At 39.7% G+C, this 23605-nt stretch overlaps 1 long non-coding RNA gene across 3 annotated transcripts in view; it reads right to left on the bottom strand.

Annotated features, from left to right (window-relative positions):
* Nucleotides 1-23605, bottom strand: part of LOC132233616 (uncharacterized) — a 433774-nt gene that overhangs the window by 148743 nt on the left and 261426 nt on the right. For all 3 annotated transcript variants that reach the window (XR_009452675.1, XR_009452674.1, XR_009452676.1), the window contains exon 3: nt 7576-7710. This is a non-coding gene — a long non-coding RNA (uncharacterized LOC132233616). The remainder of the gene's footprint in view (nt 1-7575; nt 7711-23605) is intronic.

Raw genomic sequence — 23605 nt, 5'->3', positions numbered from 1 at the left:
GAGCTCTAATATGTCCAATATAGAAAGCCTTTTCTCGTTTGTGAATGCAAGTTTGTAGCTGAGTTAACAAAGAGAAAATGGCTGTTCTTCCTTGTGGGAGAGAGGCGGTCTCAATATGAGGAAATAATTTAACTATATATTGAGAGTCAGTGTACAAGTTAAAGGGAACCTGTTGCAATTGTTCAAAAGCATAAATGACTGCCAAAAGCTCTGTTCTCTGAGCTGACGTCTCTAGAGTTTGTTGAACATGGGTTATTGAGTCAATGATTGTTACTGCCCTACCATTAGAGGAACCATCTGTGAATACTAAGGAGGCAGGAGGTGATAATGGTTCTTTTGAACATTTAATAGGAAATATAAATGGATGTAGGGAGAGAAATTGCAATATAGGTGATCTTGGCAAATGATGTAAAATTTGTCCTGGGAAGTTACCTATAGCTATTTGCCACTCTTCTTCAAATTGTAATAGTGTGTCTAATTGTTCTCTTTTATAAGGTATTATTATCTCAGTAACTTCTCTTCCAAAGAGTTCGATACTGCGTCGTCTACCTTTGATAATGAGAGTGGCCACTAGGGAGGGATAGGGTGGTACAATCTTCCTAGGAGTGACAGGTAAATGTATCCATTCTAATGGTCCTTCCTGCCACAAGCATCCTGTAGGAGTATATTTAGTGGCTAGAATAATTAAGGCCCAAGATTTGGAATAATCTAGATACTGTAGTTGCTGTTTATTGATGGCCTGTTCTATTTTTGCTATAGCCTTTTCTCCTTCTACAGTTAATTGTCGGGGAGACTTAGGGTTAGAATCTCCCTTTAAAATGTCAAATAGAGGTTTCAAGTCAAGAGTGGTTATTTTTAGATATGGCCTGACCCAGTTGATATCACCTAATAGTTTCTGATAATCATTCAATGTGTTTAAATGATCTTTTCTTAATTGTAGAGGCTGATGGGTGATAGTAGAGGTATGTAATATTCTGCCTAAGTATGAAAAAGAAGGTTCAGTCTGAATCTTTTCTGGGGCTATTTTTAGACCATGTTCTTCTAAAGCAAGGATGGTCTGAGTAAGAATTTCCTGTAAAGTAGCCCGATCTTTATGAGCTAGTAAAATATCATCCATATAATGAATAAGATATAGATCTGAAAATTTCTTTCTAATAACTTGCAATGCCTGATCTACAAACTTTTGACATAATGTAGGACTATTTTTCATCCCTTGTGGGAGAACCTTCCATTGGTATCTCTGATAAGGCTGTTTAAAGTTTTCTGATGGTATGCTGAATGCGAATCTTTGACAATCAGCTGGGTGAAGAGGTATAGTGAAAAAACAATCCTGTAAGTCAATAACAACAACACAATACTCCTGTGGAATTGCCACAGGGGAGGGCAATCCAGGTTGTAAGGAACCCATATCTTCCATGGTGGCATTTATGGCTCTTAGATCTTGCAAAAGTCTCCACTTGCCTGATTTCTTTCTTATTACAAATATGGGTGTGTTCCAGGGACTATTTGATGGCTCTATATGTCCCTCTGCTAATTGCTGATCAATTAATTGTCGGGCTGCTGATATTTTCTCAGATGTTAAGGGCCATTGCTCAACCCATACTGGTTGTGACGATTTCCAGACTATGGGATCAGCAGTCCTAAGGGCAATGGCCCCAATTACAGATCCTGTCGAGGAGTGTGAGGTATTACTTTCCTTTCCTAATCCCTTTCCTGGATTAAATCTCGTGTCTAGCATCTGTGATGTTACTCTATCACTGGGGCTATATAATACAACTCCCATTTGAGACAAGATATCTCTTCCCCATAATGTAAAGGGGATAGTCGTAATTACATAGGGACAGAATGTTCCTGAATGTTGATCTTCATCAGCCCAAGTTAGAATCTGAGAACTCTTTTTTACATTAGATGCCTTGCCTAGTCCTACTAGGGAAGTGGAGGTGGTGTGCGTGGGCCATGAAGAGGGCCAATCCTTCTCTGCTATGCAGGAAACATCTGCTCCTGTATCCAATAGACCTTCAATTGGTTTTCCCTGAATTTGTAAAATTTTTGTAGGTCTAGTAGCATGGATTTCTTGTATCCAAAATGCTGCATCGCTAGATCCAAAGCCTCCGGCCCCTCTAGCTTCCTGGGTAACAGCTGTCCCTATTTTATGTATTGGTAACAGGATTAATTGGGCAATTCTCTGGTTGGGCTGAATCTGTATAGTTGTGGTGGGTGGGGAAAGTAAAATCTGTATTTCTCCTGTGTAGTCTGCATCAACAACTCCTGGGATGACTAAGATCCCCTGTAAGGAGGTGGAGCTCCGCCCTAATATTAAACCTACAGTTCCCTCAGGCAGCGGCCCAGACACTCCTGTAGGAATGGCTACTACTGGTGAGTCTGGGGTTAGTATTGCATGGGTGGTTGAGTGGAGGTCCAATCCTGCACTGCCTGGGGTTGCCCTGAAGAGGTCACTGACTGATCGAAATTTGCAAAGGGGTTGAAGGTTGATGCCCCTATTATTGCAGGGGCCTGGGGCTGGCCCCTTCTCAAGTTTCCCAATTGAGGTGATGGGATATAACCTCCTTGGGAGCTATTTGTAGAGTTTAAAGGCCGACCATTTTTATGGTATTTTGATCTACATTCCTTTGCCCAATGGAATCCTTTCTGACATCGGGGACAAATGGTTTTTGGAGGATTAATATTATTCCCTAACGTATTTCCAGGCTGTCGAGGAGCTTGCCATCTGGCCTGAGTATTATTATTATTTTTATTTGGGCATTCTCTGCTAAAGTGCCCAGATAAGCCACAAGAGTAGCAGTTCATATTTCTTTTATTACCTATATTATTGCTGGCTTGTCCTATAGCCTGTACATATTGAGGGTATGTCTCCCCTTTGAGAGCTGCAGCTATAGCTACACCCTGTATAAATGCTGGACTTACATCAGCACACTGTTTTATAAAATCATTTATAGTTCCTGTTCTGCGAATCGGCCTTAATAAAGCCTGACAGGTATTATTAGCATTTTCAAAAGCCAGTTGTTTGATTAGGATATCGGCTGCCTCTTTGTTATTGATTACTCTCTTGACTGCCTGCATGAGGCGAGAAAGGAAATCCTGATATGGTTCCTCGACCTTCTGTTTAACCTCTGTAAGGGTGGTTGTTTTTCCTGCTGTACACGGTAGGGATTTCCAGGCACTTACTGCACAACTGGTTACTTTGGTAAGTGCCTCTGTGGGCATATTCATTTGCTCCTCAGCCGTGTTAAAATCACCTTCTCCTAATATCATGTCTAGGGTTATTCCTTTTCTGGTTTTTCCGCTAGTGGCTACAGCTTTCTTAGCAAGATCATCATATTCAGTTTTCCATAATAAGTAATCGCCTCCTGAGAGACAGGATTTACAAACCTGTGACCAATCATAAGGAGTCATCCATTTACTGGCTAGGGTTTCTACCAAGGTTTGTGTGTAAGGAGCTAGAGGTCCATATTCAGAGCAGGCCAATTTTAATTCTTTAAGTACTTTGTAAGGTATAGGCTCCAAGGTGGGGTTTCTATTCCCACCAGACTCATTCTCATATGTAACTGGGAAGCAGAGTGAGAATTCAAGATCTCCATTAGCTTCAGCTTCTCTTATCGCCCTTTGAAATTTAGACATGGAGCTCCTAGGAGCCACAGGACCTGGTTTAGGCTTCCTTTCTAATTTGGGGAGCCTGTTTTGAATGGGAGGGCCACTCTCCTCTCTACTGACTGGAAAGGACCAATGGTCATGTTTATGATATTTATTCTCCTCCTGATCAGTAGGCATAGCTAAATTGCTTTTAGATTGAGCTGAAGACAATGATGATGTATCCTCTCTGGGTGGAGCCGAGGGACTATTTAAATTTTGAGAAAGTTCAACCGTTTTTGCCTCTGGTGCCAAGGTGTCACAGATTGATTCCCAGAGGGAAAAGAAACATGGCAGGACCTCGTCAGATTCATGGTGTTTCTTTAATTGCTTTCCTACTTCAACCCAAGTTTTTAAATTAACAGTTCCATCCTCTGGAAGCCATTGACATACTTCTTCTATAAAACTTTCTGTCTCACTGGGAGTAACCTTAACTCCAATTCTGCTAGTAAGCATATGCGTTAAAAGATTAATACAAAGTCTTTTTTCTTTAGACTCAGTATGACCCATCCTGTCAATCTAAGTTTTGTACTAACTACCCGCTTACCCTACTTATCCTCTATAGGGGGGGTCTGAAGCACCCTACGGTGCAGTCCTATCCGTCCCAAGTACGGGGGGACTTACCTAAGGGAACCCTGTTCGGGCGCCATATGCCGGGGTCCAACCCCAGCGGGTCCAGGGGTCCCCAAAGGTGTGGACGGAGTCGGCGAAGACTATCCACCCTCTTCCTACGGTGGAGTCCAATCCATCCCGAGTTCAGGGCGCTTACCTAGGGGTCCCTGTTCGGGCGCCAGATGCCGGGGTCCAACCCCAGCAGGTCCAGGGGTTCCCCAAAGGTGTGGACGGAGTCGGCGAAGAAGGAATGACACGGAGACAGCGTTCAGTTGATCAGCAGCCTAGCCAGGATCTCCAGCCAAGTTCTGGTCTTGATCTCCAGAGAGGCTCTGCTGTTTATTGTCTTGTTACATCCGTATTTATACCAGTTGATTTTAATCCTGTCAATTTCTATTACAAAGGTTAGGGCGTTTCTTATCTCCATTCCAGGGAGTAAAGATTATGTAGCTTAAGCATGATTGTTTGTAGTGATTAACTACCCGCCTGGCACTTAGTTAAGGAGTTTCATCCCCTCCCTGACTTCAGGGAAAAATTCCTACCTGGGGAAACAACCTTTCTCGGAGAGGTGACCTTGGTTAAAACACACAGCGCTAAGGGGAGCAAACATATTAAGAACAGTATGCTATATACGCCAGGTCCCTTGAAACATATGCTGTGCAGATGTTTCTTTCCTGCAGCGACTGTGTCAGGCAGCAAGGATGGACCGGCTTCCGGCAACTGCCTTGTGCTATGAAGCTTCTCTCAGCAGCTATCATGGTTTATTTATTCGCTCATCTTATTAACACATAATTATCAGCTATGTGAAGGCAAGGCCCCTGTCCTCAAGCAGTTTATATTCTAGGATGAGGAAAGAGGCCATTCCATACGAGTACAGGTTGAAAGGAGACCCATGAAAGGAGACATGGTGGAGAATGGTTACACTTATTTGTGTGATTTGATGAACGCCTGTCTCCCACAGCAGACCATAGGTGCATAGACGTGGGGCCATCCCTTACTTTGGCAATGCCCCCAGGCTCAGTCCCTCCCTTTTTCACACATTGCAACCACAAATTATCCTCCAAAACTAGCAAAAGGTCACTTTAAATAGAAAAAAATGGTTTGCTTATATTTTTATAGTTAAAATTGTTCATGGACCCCTCTCAAATAAAGGAAGAATTCAGAGCATTAATCATTAAAAGGGACACTGCATCAGGTCTTGAATGTGATTAGAAAAATATGAACACCGATTTAAGTGATCAGGGATAAACAAGATGACCATGTAAAGGAAGTTTCGTTTCCCCCTCATTTGTATGCCTTTGCACAATGACAGCTACAAGATACACAGAGACACACAGGGAGAAGCAGAGGCTGTTCTAACATTTAGAACATTCTCTTTGGATTTTCAAATGTCACAATGCCAAAGAAAAACACAGGTTCTAAATCACATTAATTCTTTAAACTTTCCTCATTGAACACAGCGAAAAAAACCCTACTTTTATGTGTACAATTTTGGATTTTTATTACAGCAAAGATTTAAGGGGTGGGAGGTTGACATTTTTAGACCAGTGCAAAACAAACTTTTGAAACTCTAAGGTAACAACTTCTAACTAATCAAAACGTCGGATTCTTTTCTCTGATAAACGACAAGTCTCCTGCTTAGAGTCGTCTAATTAAGTGGAAGCATGCTCTTTATGCCAGTGGATTTTCAAGAAGCTGAGAAGCAGTGAAATGACAGCTCTACTGTTTCCATTGGGATACATGTAGGCAACTCCATTCCTCCTAATCTGGGCAGCATGAGCCTTTCCACCAAGATGAGAATGTTTGCATTAAGCTAGTTTAAATAGGAAACCTCCTAGCATAATTATGTACGCGCAGTTCCTTAAAGTCATGGCTCAGTTAATCATTTGCTTTTAGAATGTTTTCCTCAAAGAACAGGGATATCCTTAGTGATATATTTTTAATTATCCAAAATATTCTCCCTTTTGCCTTTACACATTTTTTCATATCACATGTCTCTGAAACTCAATAAAAGAAGAATTAAGTGAGTGATTTGCTTCGTATTTAACTTAAATAAGAAAAGCTCAGTAACAGAAAGATGTGTTTGCAGCTTTTTAATTCGTATGCAGGTCACCTCCTTTTCCAATGAGCAACTGTTTAATAATCGAGGGAATTCCAGGCTCCAAGCCATGGCTCTTTATTTTATGTAATAATGCATACAACCAAACACCAACCAATAAAACCAATGAATCTGAATATTCCCTCGGAGTTCATTGAATTTCCTTGATTGGGTATTAAACACAATCAGTATTCCGTCAAAGAACTGGCACACTTCTGGATATATCCCCATTTTAAAGAAACCCTATTGGACACACTATACTTTCCTTTCCACATAATTCTGCCTTAGTCACCCTTAAAAGCTGGATGGTAACTACAGGAAGGATTAAAGATGGTCTTAGGCATCACAACAGAATTACTGTTGTAACACAAAGACTCTCCATACTAGAGAAATGTGTTTGCATTTGTGGTTTTTCTGATGCCTTCAAATGAATGTTCCTACGTCACAACTACATCTGTTTGGATGCTTTTTCCCCCTTGGGTAAATGAACAAAGGCACATGTTCTTAGAACTTGCCTGATGGAAATTAACAGTCTACTTTTATCCCTGCCTTGTATAGCTTTGAATTGCTCTATTTGTTTATGCTTTCTTTCATAACTTAATAGAAATCTAAAACATATCACCAACTTGGTACCTTAAGAACACTCAGTTGATAATTGGAAATAAAGGGTTAATCTCCTTCAGGGCCCTGAGAATGTTTACTTAAAATACATTTTAAAGGAGAAGAGAGATTAAAGACATATGCCAGGATAGAAAGCTCCTGAAAGTTATGCCCCACTGATCAAGTATTTGCATTATTCACTGGATACATGAACTCACAGAATGTGATTGATTGAAGTACCTAGTGATGTTAAATTCAATTTATTCTTTTGGACTTACCTACAAAGTTTGATATATAAGACATAAATCTCTTCGGTTTCAATTTTTAATCATATTTCTGCATACACCTCAAAATCAGGGAGTCTAATATCATGCCAGTAGGCTAATGAATGGTAAATCATAGAAATGGCTAAGAGAGAATTCCCATCAAATGTCAACCGAGTCACATAAATGAACAAATCCTCACTTGTTCATAAGCTGTACACAGTCTGAGAACTAAAAGTGAGCCAACGGTTGCTCACAAGCCTGATTATGATAGCACAGTATTAAAATACAAACAGTAAAAAGTTACATGTACACATTTTTACAAAAAAAGAAATGAAAACAAAGGGTACTTACACTTTTGTTCCGAGAAAGCAAATCAGAAGTATTTCTTTGCATGGTGGTGTCTTAAGTAACTCAAACAGGCAATGGTTGTTTCCAACGTCACTGCTCTCACTGCAACAATTATCCACTCAAAAGCCAACTGGCATTCTGAAGAGAAAGGCAAGGAAATGTTTAATCAAGTGTATGATTAACATGTGTGCTTCGAAATACTGTCTTAGAGTAGGACAGTAACTCTTAAATCATTCATCAGAACAGGCTAAAATGATGCTGTGTTCAAAGCAGTAAAAGTGCACCCAAGCAACAGTTCCAAAACAGCTTTTGTTAAATGTTAGAGATTTCAAGTACCATCTGTTTTCTATTAAATATTCAAGCCTACATTTCTAGTGGCTGGAAAAAAATAGGTATGGTAGCCACAACCTAAAGTTATATGTATGTAATGAAAACACAGACTGTATTGGGTATTTGATAATTCTTGCTGGTACAGCTAGGGACCCCTCAGATTTCCACCAATGGATGGAAGGTAGCTTTGTCCACTGTCAGAGGACTCTTGTCTACATCTGAGAGCCCCCTGACCACTACATCATGGCCTCCTGGCTTATTAGCAATAACCCACAGTACAGTGAGCCATCCCAGTGGCTCTTAAGTAAATTTAGGGAGTTCTCTACCATTTTGACTCAAAGAGATTATAAGGAATGATTTGGAGGAAGTGCTTACCTAGTTAAGCAATAACTAATTTGCAATGAATATTCCAGAGCAGTTGCCCCTTGAATGACAGACTAGCCTCATAACCTAACCTACACTTTACACTAGACACGAAGAAGGAAATTCTGTTTTGATTGGGAAGAAAAAGCAAATAGAATAACTATGGTGCTGTATTCATTCTGATATTCAGCTATATTTGAACATGACTTACAAATTCGTAGGGTATATTTGCACGTGGGTGGAGGTGCCTTTTAGGAAAGAAATCACTCTAAGGTAGTGGTCAACAAAATGCCACGTGCGGGCGCGCACAAACAGTACGACTGAAACTTTGTGGCCCATGCGCAGAAGTAGGTATTTTGTGAAAGAGCCACACTTAAGGGGCCAAAGAGCCACATGTGGCTCGTGAGCCGCAGTTTGCCGACCACTGCTCTAAGGGAACAGGGATGAGGCAAACATGCTTGACTAAAACTCTGACCTTGTAGATGTGGGCAGATTCTATAAGGGTAGACTGATTCTAACAACAGCATGTATTCTACCATTTTGGGTTTCTTCTAAGCATCTCAAAAGATTTGTGTCTGAGGTTTTTGGAAATGAATAACAGCGATCAAGGTCTGAAGGAGTTTGTTTTGGTAAAATGGTTGAAAAATATCAAAGGGCAGAGCAGTGTGAATTATATAATAATTCAAAAAATAAACAAAATGAAGTGACTATATGTATTTTTAAAAGCATACACACCAAAAGGAGGGAGGACTCCATGGAACACAGAACTTCTATGGGCCCCTGGAGGAGGCCAGCCCTCAACTGCGGGAGGACCCAATGGTTCCCCTCGCCAGTGGGAAGGGACCTGCACCAAGCTCTCCAGCAATCAGCAGTGGCACACTCTCAAGGATCAAAGATTTGTTTGGAACAGGAAATCAGTCCTCAAGACTTATAAAAATAAAAGGGCGATATTTTTTAACAAGGCCAGAGACCCCACAATAGCAAGGTAGAGCTAGAATTAGAGAAATAGAGTTTATTATTGCTAAGACTATGCCTAGACACCTAAGAGTATGCTTAGATGCAATGCCCTAAAGGGCAGTGAGGAACAACGCTTTCTTCTGGGGTCAATGAAAATGCTTACCTGAAGTTAGAGAACAATGCATAGTGAGTATGAGTTGCTAGGATACATATGGTTCTTTGAGTGCATATGGATTTTTAAGGGTGTAGGGCTTACTCCTGGGACCCTAACTGACACATTGTTCATCTGTGGAAAGAGCTGACCCACAAATACCAAGTTCTCAGCTAGTATACCTCCAGGAATTTAGTCATCTTTACTGATTAGTTCCAATGCCAAGCATTTTATTAGCTCTCAGAAAATGTAAAATTACGTTACTCACCTAGATCAATTTAAGAAGTGGGCAGAAATAATATAAACTGTGAACTAACTAAATATTCCATACCTGGGGAGGAGGGGATAAAATCCCCTAAATGCTGTAGAAAGCTTACATACTATCAAAGAAAAACTCATTCAAAATATCTCATCACCCATTTAGTATTTAATGAGTACCCTTGGGGGCAACCATGGAAAGGCGGGTTAGAGATGCAATGGTTTTGAGTTAACAAGTGAAATCAGACAAATTATGGATTTGACCTGAGGCTTTCCTAAATTAATCATATTTTTAACAAATTTATCTTGACATCATTTAAAGACCATCATTAATAGATAATTTCCTATAGGAATTTGTAACATAAAGAAATTGAAAAAGGCAAATGGATTTAATTGAAAAATGAGAGCTGATGGGGTGGCCCTTCTCAGCCTTTATAACTGCCTAGGAGGTACCAGGGCCTCACTATAACAGTGTGGACCTTGGAACCAAATAGGTTAGAACGACAGCTCTTTAATTGCATTCTGTGTAGCTTTAGGTAAGTTACTTAACCTCTCTGAGCTTTCTCCAGACCTGCAAAAGGGAGGTGATAATACTCATGCTGTTGCTTGCCGCGTTTAAATGAGTTTTAATGTGTATAAAGTTGTGTCATCACCATCCTTCATTGCTACCTTTTTCTTCTGTCAAATGGCAAGCAACGACCACCACCATTCTTATTGTTTCCTAAAAGTGCCAAACTCCCTCAAATAAGACAAACTTAGGCAGATGCATTTTCATAAGTGCCAAACTCCATCAAATAAAAAACTTAGGCAAATGTACTTTCATTTTTTAAAAATTTATTTATTGACTTGCAAGAGAGAAAGAGGAAGGGAGTGAGAAACTTCAATTGTTGTTGCATTAGGCATTCAGTTGATTCTTGTATGTGCCCTGAACTGGAGCTCGAACCCACAACCTTGCATGCTGGGCTGATGCTCTAACAGCAAATATACTTTCGACTACACAATAAGGAACAATGTGTCCGTTAGGGTCCCAGGAGTAATAAGACACTACACTCATATTAGGGTCATTAACGGAGGGCTTAGTAAAGAGACTATTAAAGAAGGTGTGAATAGAGAAGTGGAACCCACCGAGGATGGTGCAGTTCCTGGACAGCTGATAATGCAGCTCTTACCCCTCCAAGCTGTAGGGACAAGGAGAGGGATGGGCCACCAATCCCTAAGAGCAGAGGGTCATAGAGGGAGTGAACTGCCTTGAAAATGGAGATTATTCTCTGGGACACAGCCTCGGGGGACTCTGAAAGGAAGGAGATGAACATGATCTCATTCTGCTGCCTCCTTCTGATCTCCTGCTGGGGCTCCCCGCTGCAAAAATGCAACAGAGCGGTCAGCCTCCCAGGACAGAAAGCCTCTCAGGGTGGGGCAGGAAGGAGAGTGGAGCAGGAGGGGACCTAGAAGAAATGCCACACACATTTGACCTGATTTCTCTGGAGAGGACTGCACTTTTCTGCTATCTCAGTTCATCATAAGAAAAATATCTATTATTTATCCTTAATCCTCACAGTAACCCTGTGAGGTAGATATCGTTACTCTATTACCCAATTGTGAAAAGGGGGAAATCAGCTCCAACAAGTTAACTAGATTGCCCAGTAAATAGCAGAGCCAAGATTCAAACCCTATTTGTCTGGCTTCAAAGTCCATGTTTTTTCTACCCTGCCACAGTGCTTAGCTGCCAATATCACGAACCAGTGCATTTTAATTATCAACAAGTGGTAACCTCTGCAAATATCAAAGTTGTGCCTAAGCCAAGGAATGTTTGATTTAAAAGGTTTACTTTCCTCAGGGGGAAGGGAGGGGAGGGTGGGGGTAAGGGAGAGAGATCAACCAAAGGACATTTGTGCATGCATATAAGCCTAACCAATGGACACAGAAACCAGGGGGGTGAGGTATGGGGGGTGGTGGAGGGGCAATGGGGGGGATAAGGACACATATGTAATACCTTAATCAATAAAGAAAAATAAAACAATAAAGCAATAAAAGGTTTACTTTCAGGAAGGCAGTTCTACAAATTCCTCCCTCAGCAAAGAGGATGCTGTAAGGCCACAGAAATGCATTCTTCCTCCAGGTGCACTATAAAGAAACCAGGTGAGAGAACACTCACAAATGCAATTTCATTACTACAGGAATTTGCACATAAAAGTTAATTGGGGAGAAGTAGAGTCAGCTCCTGCAGAGGGAACACTTCAGAAATAAAAATGAACAGAGCCGGTGGGTGCAGAAACATTCTGAGAAGAAACCTGAGCTGGAGCACCTGAACAAATCTTGCTGCTGTGATGAAAGGATAAGGGAGTTAAGACAGGTTCTTTCCCAGAGATTAAGGATTTATATAATGGAAAAAGCCCTGGGCTGGGCATCAGAAGAAATAAGTTCTACTTTCACCCCAGGGTCACATGCACAAGCTGTATGGTATTAGAAAACTCTTCTTTTTCTTTCTCTGCCATTTGCTTGCTTCTCTGTAGACTGGAGATCAGCCCACCTCACAGGGTTGTTATAAGGATTCATTAGATGATATCTCAGAAAGTGAAGGGGCAGCCTTCACAGGGCACCCTGGGGGAAAGACCAGAGGAACCCTCTGCGGTCACCATTAGATCTGGATCAAGAAAGAGTCTTTTTTTATTTCTTTATTGATTAAGTTATTACGTATGTGTCCTTATCCCCACATTACCCCCCCCACACACACACTCATGCCCTCACACCCCTGTTGTCTGTGTCCATTGGTTAGGCCTATATGCATGCATACAAGTCCTTTGGTTGATCTCTCCCCCTTAACCCCACCCTTCCCTACCTTCCCTCTGAGGTTTAATGGTCTGGTCGATGTTTCTCTGTCTCTGGATCTGTTTTGTTCATCAGTCTATGTTGTTCATTATATTCCATAAATGAATGAGATCATGTGATATTTATCTTTCTCTGACTGGCTTATTTTGCTTAGCATAATGCTCTCCAGTTCCATCCATGCTGTTGCAAATGGTAAAAACTCCTTCTTTTTTACTTCAGCGTAGTATTCCATTGTGTAGATGTACCACAGTTTTTAGTCCACTCATCTACTGATGGGCACTTCGGCTGTTTCCAAATCTTAGCTATGGTGACTAGTGCTGCTATGAACATAGGGGTGCATATATCCTTTCTGATTGGTGTTTCTAGTTTCTTGGGATATATTCCTAGAAGTGGGAGAATATTATTGACTATATACCCATTTTATATATTGCTTATCAGCTTCATAATAACATAAGTCTCTGGAAAGGAATTTGATAATAAGTACAAAACTATAATGGTGTTATATGTTTTATATAGTAATTCAGAAAGTAACTTGAAGTACAGAAAGTGCTTTATATTCAAAGGTATTCTTAGCAATGCAACTTATAATAATGAAAATTTGGAAATATTTTAGATGTCCAACAAGTTAACTAAATAGCCTAGTAAATAGCAGAGCCAAGATTTAGCTAAGGAAATAGTTAACTAAAATATGAGAAACCTCATGATGTACTATGCATTTAAAAATAATATACTATTTTTATTAGTATACTATATTTATTAATATAATATATAATAAAATATATATTATAATATATTTTAATGATATGAGAAAATGCTTCTGCTATAATGTGAAAAAATAAAATTAACATGGTATGGATAATATTATCTTATAAAAATTATAGAGAGAGAAAAGACTGGAAATAAATATAGGAAAATATTCGTAGTTGTATTTAGATACATTATGAGGGGTTTTGTTCTTCCTTCCACATTCTTTGGCTTCTTAAATTCTCAGCATTTGGGAAAACAAAATACTTAAAAATCAGTAAAGGGAAGTAATTGAGTGAATATAAAACAAGTCATTACTATCTCTTTCTACTTCAGAGTATCCTTTAAGTGCTAAGCTTTTGTTGGTATGACTTTTCCAGGAGGTTGTTGCATTGTCCATTCAGTGGAGTGTCCAACTTTGCTATTTCATACATAGTGTTTGGCTTTGCCTTTTGGGACTCTACTGAATGGGAGAAGGGCTTAGCTGGAAAAGGATGGCCAAAAACTAAGTTCTCTCTTGCTAACCCTGCTATTCCATCCTCGTCTCCCACCATAACCCCCGTAATGGTTACTAGCCAAATAAAATCTTCAGACTCTTCTTCACCAAGAAATTCAAACAGTTATTGAGGTCCCCCTATGCTAGTTTCCAGAAATGCAAAACACATAGAGCTCAGATCAACACAAATAATGAAGTGAAACAGCAAACAAGAGATTTGAGTTGTGCAGGACAAACAGGAACTCAATCCATAAAATATTTCCATGTGTTTTATAGAGAAAAATGCAATGGAGAGGATATGTCTGTCACAATTTGCAACAGAAAAATTCATAAAAGAAATTAATAATTGCTTTCTTTATCTAGGTTTACCTTCAATAAGCTTTGAACTGTTCGAGCCTCTTCTCTATGTCTTCCTTAACATTGAATCAAAAATTGCACCTCAGCTTCCTGTCTCACCCCATCTCACTTTGTCTTACCTCCTTGAGAGGATGAAGGAATTTCTCCTGTCTGAGAGGATGAAGTATTTTTCTACCCATGTTCAGTCGTGTCTTCTACTTACTATCTTCCCTCCCCCTATCTGCTCTATCTTCCTGGTTCCTTCCTCTCATACTCTCACTACTGTTTCCATAATGTCTCCTCGTGTAAAAAAAAAAATTATATTTTCTCCACTCCAAATATCATTCTCTCCATAATCAAGTTATTTGAAAGTATTGTCTATTGCTTTCTCCACCTCCTTACTCCTACCATCTATCCATCAATCCATTGCAACCTGGTTTTGCTCTTTCTACAACTTCTTTCTAAAAATTCTTGACCTTCATATTGCCAAATATAACAAACTCTTCACAAATTCTTTTAATAGACTTTACTATTATAATATTGGAAATGTTTTTTCTAGAAACTCTCTCCTCCCTTGTCTTCTGTGATATCACTCTCTGCTGGTTCAGATTGCTTAACTTCTTTCTACTCTATGGGGGTCTTCTTGTGTTCTCTCCTTAAATGTGAATAAAACCACTGCTCTTACTCTTCTTCTCAAACATGACTGCATACCAAAGTTACGTAGGGAATTCTATAAAAATCAGATTTCTGACCCTCCACTAATGAATCAGAATTTCCGGGAGAGTTCCAAAGGAATCTGTTTTTATTAGTTCTCTAGATAATAGTCATGAAGCTTACAGAGCACCATATTATTGATTGGCACTTGAAAATCTCTGCTCTACATTATATCCCTGGGCAATCCATTAGTGTTCATTGTTTGATCTGCTAAATGTTTGCTAATAGTACATATAAGTATGCAAATAATGTATATGTATATATCATACCTTGATTTCTCCTGAGCTTTCAAATTTTTACATTCAGAAGCCTGCCAGAGATCTCCACTTAGAAGACCCACAAGTATCTCAAATACAACCTGTCCATATATGAACTCAACATTTTTTCTTTCTTCACTAGTAAATATGTTCCTTCTCTTATTCTCTCTTTCTCAGTTAATGGTACCACCATCCACCCAAACCAAAATCCTGAGACTCTCCAACTCCCTGATCACCCATACTCAATCAGTGATCACATCCTGCTATAGGAAATATTTCTCAGCTCTATCTTCTCTTTGCAAGTATACTGCCAATACCCTTTTTCAGACTTTTACCTACACTATTTCAGGTACCTCCTAATAGGTACCTCCTTGTCATCATTACTGCCTATTTATCCTTCTATAATTTGTATTTTCCTCATTTGCTATACTGAACCCCATGCTGTTTCCCACATCTAAGTCCTTGTTCTTTATTGTTTCTTTCTCTTCCTCTTCCTCAGATCCACTTCCTCCATCTTCACTTACCTACTCCTACTTCAACACTCAGCTGAGATGTCATCTCCTCCTGAGTTTCTTGATTCTCCCAATATCCTCAGCCCAACCCCCTTTGCAAGCCTGAACCAAAGTCTTTCTATAATGCCTTCTGAATGCTCCCAACAGTGTATTTGTCAAATATACTGAAATGTTCTGTATCTCACTGCCACTGCTACCCTGGACTCTAAGACCCTTGAGAGAAGAAAACATTTTACGTTTATATATATATATAATCACAATCTAACATATGCTCAATAAATTTTTACTGAATTCTGCCAAATTGAACTGCTTCCCTTGACTAGAATTACGAGAAGGAAAGCACATTTTGTCTCTAGACTAAAAAGAATCAAATATTTTTCTTTGTAGCTTATACTCATACAAAACCATCAGTCTATTCCCTTCTCCTCCCCCAGAATGATAACAGCAGTCCCTCTTACTCACTCAATAGACATTTACTAGGCACTTGTGGTAAGCAATGAACTGTGCTAGGGTCCAGGGATGAAAAGATAAATATGATAAAATCTCTCTCTACAAGTAGCTCATAGACTAGTGGGGGAGAAAGACAAATAGCACAACGCACCAAGTGCTCTGACAGAGGCTCAGAATAGCTGGTGTGGGACCCAGAGGAGGCAGAAAGTGATTCATACACCTAATGGCTTCAAAGCCTATTCTGAGTTATTCTGCTCTTGCGAACACTTTGCTTTAAGTTGTTCAAATGCCATTTCATGTATTGATGTTGTTTCCCAAGTAGAAGGAAAAGAACATGAAAGTAGGGACTAACAGTTCCTTTCATCCTGTTTGCACATCTGGTCAGACCTCTGTGCCTGCAGAAGAGGTGGTCACAGAAGTCCACACCCACAAAGTGTTTCGTAATGTCGTTAAATGAATAATATGCAGGTGATCACACTTATATAAGAGAACACAAGCCCCTTTTGATGTCAGTACAAATTTATTATGAAATAATTGACATTTTGGAAAATAAACTACATCATTTGGCTCCCAGGTAGGCCAATTCTTCAGTTCCAAGGGTATGGAAATGCCAAAATACCCTCTCTTTCAACGCTCTCCTTGACCAGTATTTCAAAATGGTCAAGCTGAGTCATTTAGCAGCAAATAAATTACATTTCTTTCTAAAATTCCATGCTTTGTAACTTTTCCCCCACCTGAAATAATTGCAGCTCTCCACAACACAACTCTTCACCTAAATAAAAGGTCAGGGACTTTCCATTTCATCTCTCACAAATGAGAATACTCCGCTCTGGTTTTAGTTTCCTGCTGCAGCAAGAACAGTTACAACAGAAGCTTCTTTTCAACGACTTTCCTAACCATATCCTCCCACGGCCGCATTATGGTGCCCTTCCAGGCCAGGGCAGTGGGAGGTGACAGGAGCAGTTTTGTCCTGTGAATCATAGGCCAGCGTGGTGCATAGTCTGCTGGCCTGAGGCTCAAGATGGAAGGAGCCTCCTATGGGATGTGTCATCGCCTGCTAAGTTATAATACATTCATTGAGAGCCTCAGGACAAAACCCCGAGTCACCATGAGGGAAAACAAACTGATGGCAAGACAAACCCCACAAAATCTCTGGTTTAAACAGCTCACTACCTACAAAATCTCCAGGTTGGCGTTCACTGAAGCATTGTGGCTTTTTTTCTTTTTCAATACTTCTCCACCCCATATGGGATTAAAGTCTCCCATTTGAGTACTTTTAAATGTGAGAAGTGTTTAAATGGCATTATCACTGAAGGCTATGGGATGTAGGCACAAAATGTAATTTAAAAATCAGGCATTACAAAGCATAATCAGTACTTTCCATCATGAGGTGAGCTCAGTTCTAAATATGAACCATTCTAGACCGAGCCAGTTTGGCTCAGTGGATAGAGTATCGGTCTGCAGACCAAAGTGTCCTGCATTAGATTCTGGTCAAGGGCATGTACCTTAGTTGCAGGCTCCTCCCCACCCCAGGCCATGGTCGGTGCTCAGGAAGGAGGCACCCAAGTGATGTGTTTCTCTCACATGGATGTTTATCTCTGTCTTTTCCTCTCTCTTCTACTCTCTCTAAAAATCAATGGGAAAATATCCTCGAGTATAGATTAACAAAAAAATAAAATGTGAACCATTCTACCTCCCTAGTTAAACAAACAAACAAAAATCATTATGTAGATGATAGATGATAGATAGATAGATAGATAGATAGATAGATAGATAGATAGATAGATAGATAGATAGATAAGAGAGACACAGACAGAAAAAAAAGGAGCTGGGGATGGGGAGAGGGACATATATCCATACCATAGATTCTGAATTCTATTATGTACCTCTTCTTAGTCTAAGCTCTAGAAGCAAAACTATCATTTCTAAGTTATTATGAGCCAGATCCTTTCAGATATCCCTTTTTAAACCAGCACACCCCTTTGTCCTTTAGTTGCTTTCATTCATCAATTAGCAATAAATTCTGCTTTTAATCTTATTGCAAAATTTACATTGTGAACAGCCCCCTTAAGAAAAATTACAACTGAATGTTTTAAGACCTAGTAATACTATTGTTTTCATTATATAGGATACAATGAGAAGTTGGGAAAAAATAAGCCAGTTACAGATAAAAGAGACTAGGGCAGTTGGCAAGGCATCATGCAGATCTTACTTAAGGCATGTGTGTGAAAGTTTTTCTAATGGGTTTTCAATAGAACAACTTTTATCCTAGCATCAAGTATCTCAGTACCCTCAAGCTATCATTTCTCCCTGATTAACAATTGCTACCCAAGGAGTCACTGCTTGCTGACTATATCAACAGAAGAAAAACAAGGCATAAAATGAAAAAGTTCAATGTTAATTAAAAGAAACATAAACAAGGACATTAGCACAACCAAGAAACCAAAGACCAGAAGTAAAAACCCAAACCTATCAGTACTCTGCTTCGTAGGAAATGACAACCTATTAGCATCTGTCAAGGGAATGAGCCCACTGTGGTGGAGTCATTAACACACACAGAGTAAAAATGCACATGTCTCTTAGTTTTAGTTGGAGCCAAGGACCAAACGATTAATCAAGAGTAAGAAGCAGTTGTTCTTCTATGTTAAAATTAAAACGAAAGCAGAAAAGAAGCTGGACAACAAATGTAGATATTTTTCCTGTTCGGGCTTTTTACTATTTACAATTTTATTATGGCATTAAAGGTAACAAAGTCAAGACCTATTAAGAAGTAGTTATAATATTCTCCTGCCATGCAAGAGTCATTTTCAATATATTCTTTCTCTTTCATAGTCAAGGTATATTAGGGAGACAGAATCACACCGACCCCTTCAGCTGAGTACCTTTTTATTTAAAATATTTTCACTCTTTTGTAGTTCATCCCATTTTAAAGAAGAAATTTTAAGATATTATCTGAAGAAGAAGAATTTATATTAGAAATGTTTGTTTGGAGAAGAAAAGAAAAAAAGCAAAGTGAATTAGTAGAATATTAAAATTTTGGAATTAGTCATACCTGGATTTAAATTCTGTTTTGGCCACTTTCAGATTTTGTGGCCCTGAGGAAGTTATGTAAGCCTTTTGAATGTCAAGTTCATGGTCCATATAACAATTGAAACTCACACTACAGGGCTACAGTGCAGACTAAATGATGGGCTGACGGTCAGCATAAACTAAGCACCACACCTGGATCAAAGAAGGTGTCCCTTCAATGCTAGATTCTATTTTTACTTTGTTTACCCTGTACTCTAATAAGCAAGCACTGGGTTTTTAGGAGACTTGGATTTTACTAATGCTACAAAACTATTTCATTTAAAAAATGGACTCTTCCCCCTTGTGCACTGTTGGTAGGAATGCTGATTTTTGCAGCCACTATGGAAAACAGTGTGGAGATTGCTCAAAAAACTAAAGATGAAACTGTTTTATGACCCAGCAATTCTGCTTCTGGGTATATAGTCAAAGAAATCCAAAACACGAATTCAAAAGCTTATATGCACCCTTATGTTCACTGCAGCATTATTTATAATAGACAAGATATGGAAGCAACCTAAGTGTGAGTCAATAGATGAGAGGGTAAAAAAAGCTGTGATACATATATACAATGGAATATTACTCAGCCATAAAAAAATGAAATCTACCATTTATGACAGTATGGATGAATCTAAAGGGTTAAGTGAAATTATGCTAAATGAAATAAGTCAGACACAGAAAGACAAATACCATATGATTTCACTTATATGTGGAATCTAAAGGACAAAATTAATGAATGAACAAAATAGAAACAGACTCATACATGCAAAGAAGAAAGTGATGGCTGCCAGAGAAGAGGGGTGCTAGGAGACTGGGTAGAAAAGGTGAAGGGATGAAAAAATAAAAATTGGTAGTTACAAAATAGTTGCAGGGTTGTAAAGTACAGCATAGGGAATATAGTCAATAACACTGTAATAATTATGTATGCTTATAGGTACATACTGGAAGTATGGGGAGGGGGAGACACTTTGTAAAATATATGATTGTCTAACCATTATGCTGAAACTAATCTATATATATGAAAGCCTAAGTGACTGTTATGACCAGATGGCTGGTCAACTGGACAACTGGTCGATATGACAATGCACTGACCACCTGGGGGCAGATGCTCAAGGCAGGAACTGCCTCCTGGCGGTCAGTGCACTCCCACAGCCAACTTCCTGCAGCCGGCCAACATCCTACAGCCCCCTACCTCCCCCCACCCCTGGCCAGCCAGGCTGATCAGCCCTGATTGGCCTCATCTCTGGCCAGGCTGAGGCACCCCACCCGTGCATGAATTCATGCACCGGGCCTCTAGTACAAAAAACTATTGAATGTAACCTGTAATTGAAAAACACATTTTTTCTAAAAATGAACTCCTCCCAGGATTATTATTCTGCATTTGCTCTGGCACAGAATGAGAGGAGCCTCCTAATTGTCAGGACACTCAAGTGCAGTACAAGATTTAATCTTTAGTTTCAGTGTCCAGGCATAAGCTCTTCCATGGCCTTCTGTAAGGTCAAATGAACGTTTCAAACCTTACATCCAGGGGTTTGAAATTCTTTTCACCTTGATGCTTCCTTCTTCAAGTACACATTGAATGAGCTTCATCATGAAACAACACTTTTCCAGCAAGAAGTTAATTGTCATACCCACTCTCAGTTGCTAGCACTAAGCAACTACCACATTTTCTGGCAAATCTTACAGGCCCTGAGTGTAGAGAAAGGACAAGCAAAGAATCTTGACACACAGAAGAAAATTCACCTCAGTTCACCATGATCCCCATGATTACTCAAAAGCTGCTCAGAGCTTGATTGCTCTAATGGAAGCCCGTGCTGAATCGCTGCCATTCATGAGGTACCCATCTGGCACCTGAAATTAGATTTTCTTTCCTCTTTATTCATAATGATGATGAGGGATAGAGGCACATAACAGCAAAACCCTTAAAGACTGCTTTTCTAACAGATTAATTTCTTAGTGAAAATGGAAAATGGCAGTTTCTTCTCTAAGGATCTTACTATCTTTTATCACCCAATGGTTTATTAGCTCAATTTTTCAAAATGGCAATGACACCTGAAAAGCTGGAGTTTCATCTTTAAAAATCTCTTTAATTCACTGAAAAAGTAATATAAACTAAAGCATATAAATGACAAAATCAAGCAAAAATTAATGTCTTAAATCTAAGTAGCCAAGAGAAAGAGACTTAGGATTAAAAGGATCTTTGAATTTCTAGCTCATCTAAAGCCCGGTCATAAAGATACCAAACCAAACAACACCATACCATACCATGGATATTGTTATTGGTCATCTTATTCTTAAGTGATACTTGGGAGAAAAACCTTTAGCCTAATTATTCTACAGTAAACATATACTGTTTGTATTATAAAAGTTTTAATTAACAAAAATGTATGCATAATTATATCTTTAAGTATAGTTTTCAGATAAGGACCAAACAAAGTTTTAGGAGGAAAGAATGATCATGGAATTCCTTAGTCAGGATTGGGGTGATGTTTTTAATGTGAAAGATGATGCAGTCTAGCCATGACTAGATGGGAGAATATTTCAGATTGCTAACATATATACCCTGGTTGCTATTAAAAAAAAAGAATCAGGATTAGAAATGCAACCATAATTATAGAAATTCAAATGTACAGTCTTTACAGCTAGTTCTCCTGAGTACTAACAAAGTCAATGAAAGCAAGATATCTTTAAAATAATAGATTATTAACATGTTTATAAAAATGTACAATATTTAAGTATGCTAATTATTATTCCTAAAGTGAGCATTAGCTTACACATTTCAGATGCAGTTTCATGGACTGAATTAACTGTATACAAATGCACTTGCCAAGACATGTTTCTGTAAATTAGAAGAAGAGGGCAAGCCTACTGTGTGACTCGAGCCGGCAGGAAGCCTTCCAGTGCCATATACACACCGCCCCCTCCCCGCACCCGTCCCCCACCCCGCCCCCCCAATAGCCTGCGAGATCCTTGATCATGCTGACTTGGCCCAGCTCAACTCTGTCCCCAGGAACAATTCGATTCCCAATCAAGAGAAACTTAATTCTATATTGATGGGCATTTAGAGAGAGGAAAAAGGAAACAGACATCTGCTGAGTGGCTGTTTTTTCCAGACATGGTGTTATTAGCTTATATCAATTATTCCAGTTAGTTTTTCAAAATCTATGGAGGAGGTGGCATCCCCCATTCTGCAGATGAGAAAACCAAGCCCAAGAAAATAACATGATATTCCAGAAGTATCACAACTAACAGGTAGAGATTCAAATCCATCTCTCTCTGGGTCAAAGTCCGTGCGCTTTTTGAAAGGTTGTAAGGATGAATCTGATGTTGTCACCCAGGAGTAATTTGGAGGTGCGGTGGCTTAGAGGTTACGCAAACCCACTTTTGAGCCGGAATGCCTGTATTGAAATCCCCACCCTGCCACCTGTTAGATGTTTGGCCCTGAATATGCTTCTCAACTTTTCTGTGATGCAGTTTCCTTCCATGTAAAGTGGGAGTGATAAGTATTGATCAGAGTTAAGATATATAAAGGACTTAGGACTTTCCTGACATAGAGTGTCAATAGGTGCTAACTATCTTTGTTATAATTTGTGGGGTTTTGTGGCCACTTTGTGCTCCATTTTCAACAGCTTATTCCCCGCCTTGCTGGTCTATTGGCTTTCTCTCTGACAGCTCCCCAGACTGTAGTTCTGATTCCCAGCTCAGGGCTGGGCCCTGCCTGCTGCCAGGCCTTCCTGACGTCAGCTGCACACTGGCTGCCCAAAGCGCCAAGACAGCCTTAGCTCAGGCTCTGTCTTCCTGTGCCATGCCAGCCTGTGGGCTCCCACCACTTGTCATCCACCTCTCAGTACCCTGCTTTGCTTGCAAACTGTCAAAACATCCTTCTGTCTCTACCAGTGACACCTGCCCTCCCTTCATAACACATCTAGTTTCCGGATCCTGGCAGCACAACATTGGAAAAGGCTTCCAGTCTGACCCACCATTGTCCACTGAGCTTGCACTCACAGAGGAAGACTAAAGAGACAGTTTCTTGGGCCCTTCCAATCTCCAGAATATCTCAGAAGGCAGAAGACCGCGCACGGTGGGAATTTTCAATGCCCTTCACTATCAAAATTGGACAAAGTGCACACTATTTAATTCATGCCGTTACGTGAGGTGTCACCAAACATGTGTGATTCTGTACAAAGAAATTCTGTTGGAGTTTTCTTGAGAAAATACTGTCTTCTGCATCCTGACCCTGTCAGCTTCTTTTCTTTCTACCAAAACAAAGCAAAACAAAAAACACCATTAATTGGCTCAGTGCGCTTCATTGAATTCATCTCACCAAAAAGAGGATTTGCAGTGTGACCCCTGATTTGAAATCACCTGCAGATCTAGCATTGCTTTTGCCACCTTTAATCTTATGTTAATAAGTACTTAACAGTGCCTCAGAGGTTCAGATCCTTCCAGATTATCTTAATGCTACAGGCATCTCCCTCAAGGAAACAACGAAGTGTTTTCCCTTACACAAGGCTTCACAGAAAAATAAAATATTCTGATGCATCAAAGGAGAGATTACCCACCCTTCGCT

The sequence above is a fragment of the Myotis daubentonii genome, chromosome 4 (genome assembly GCF_963259705.1).
Source record: "Myotis daubentonii chromosome 4, mMyoDau2.1, whole genome shotgun sequence".
Taxonomy (NCBI): Eukaryota; Metazoa; Chordata; class Mammalia; order Chiroptera; family Vespertilionidae; genus Myotis; species Myotis daubentonii.
Note: the sequence above shows the minus strand (reverse complement) of the source record. Positions and strands in the feature narration are given on the sequence as shown.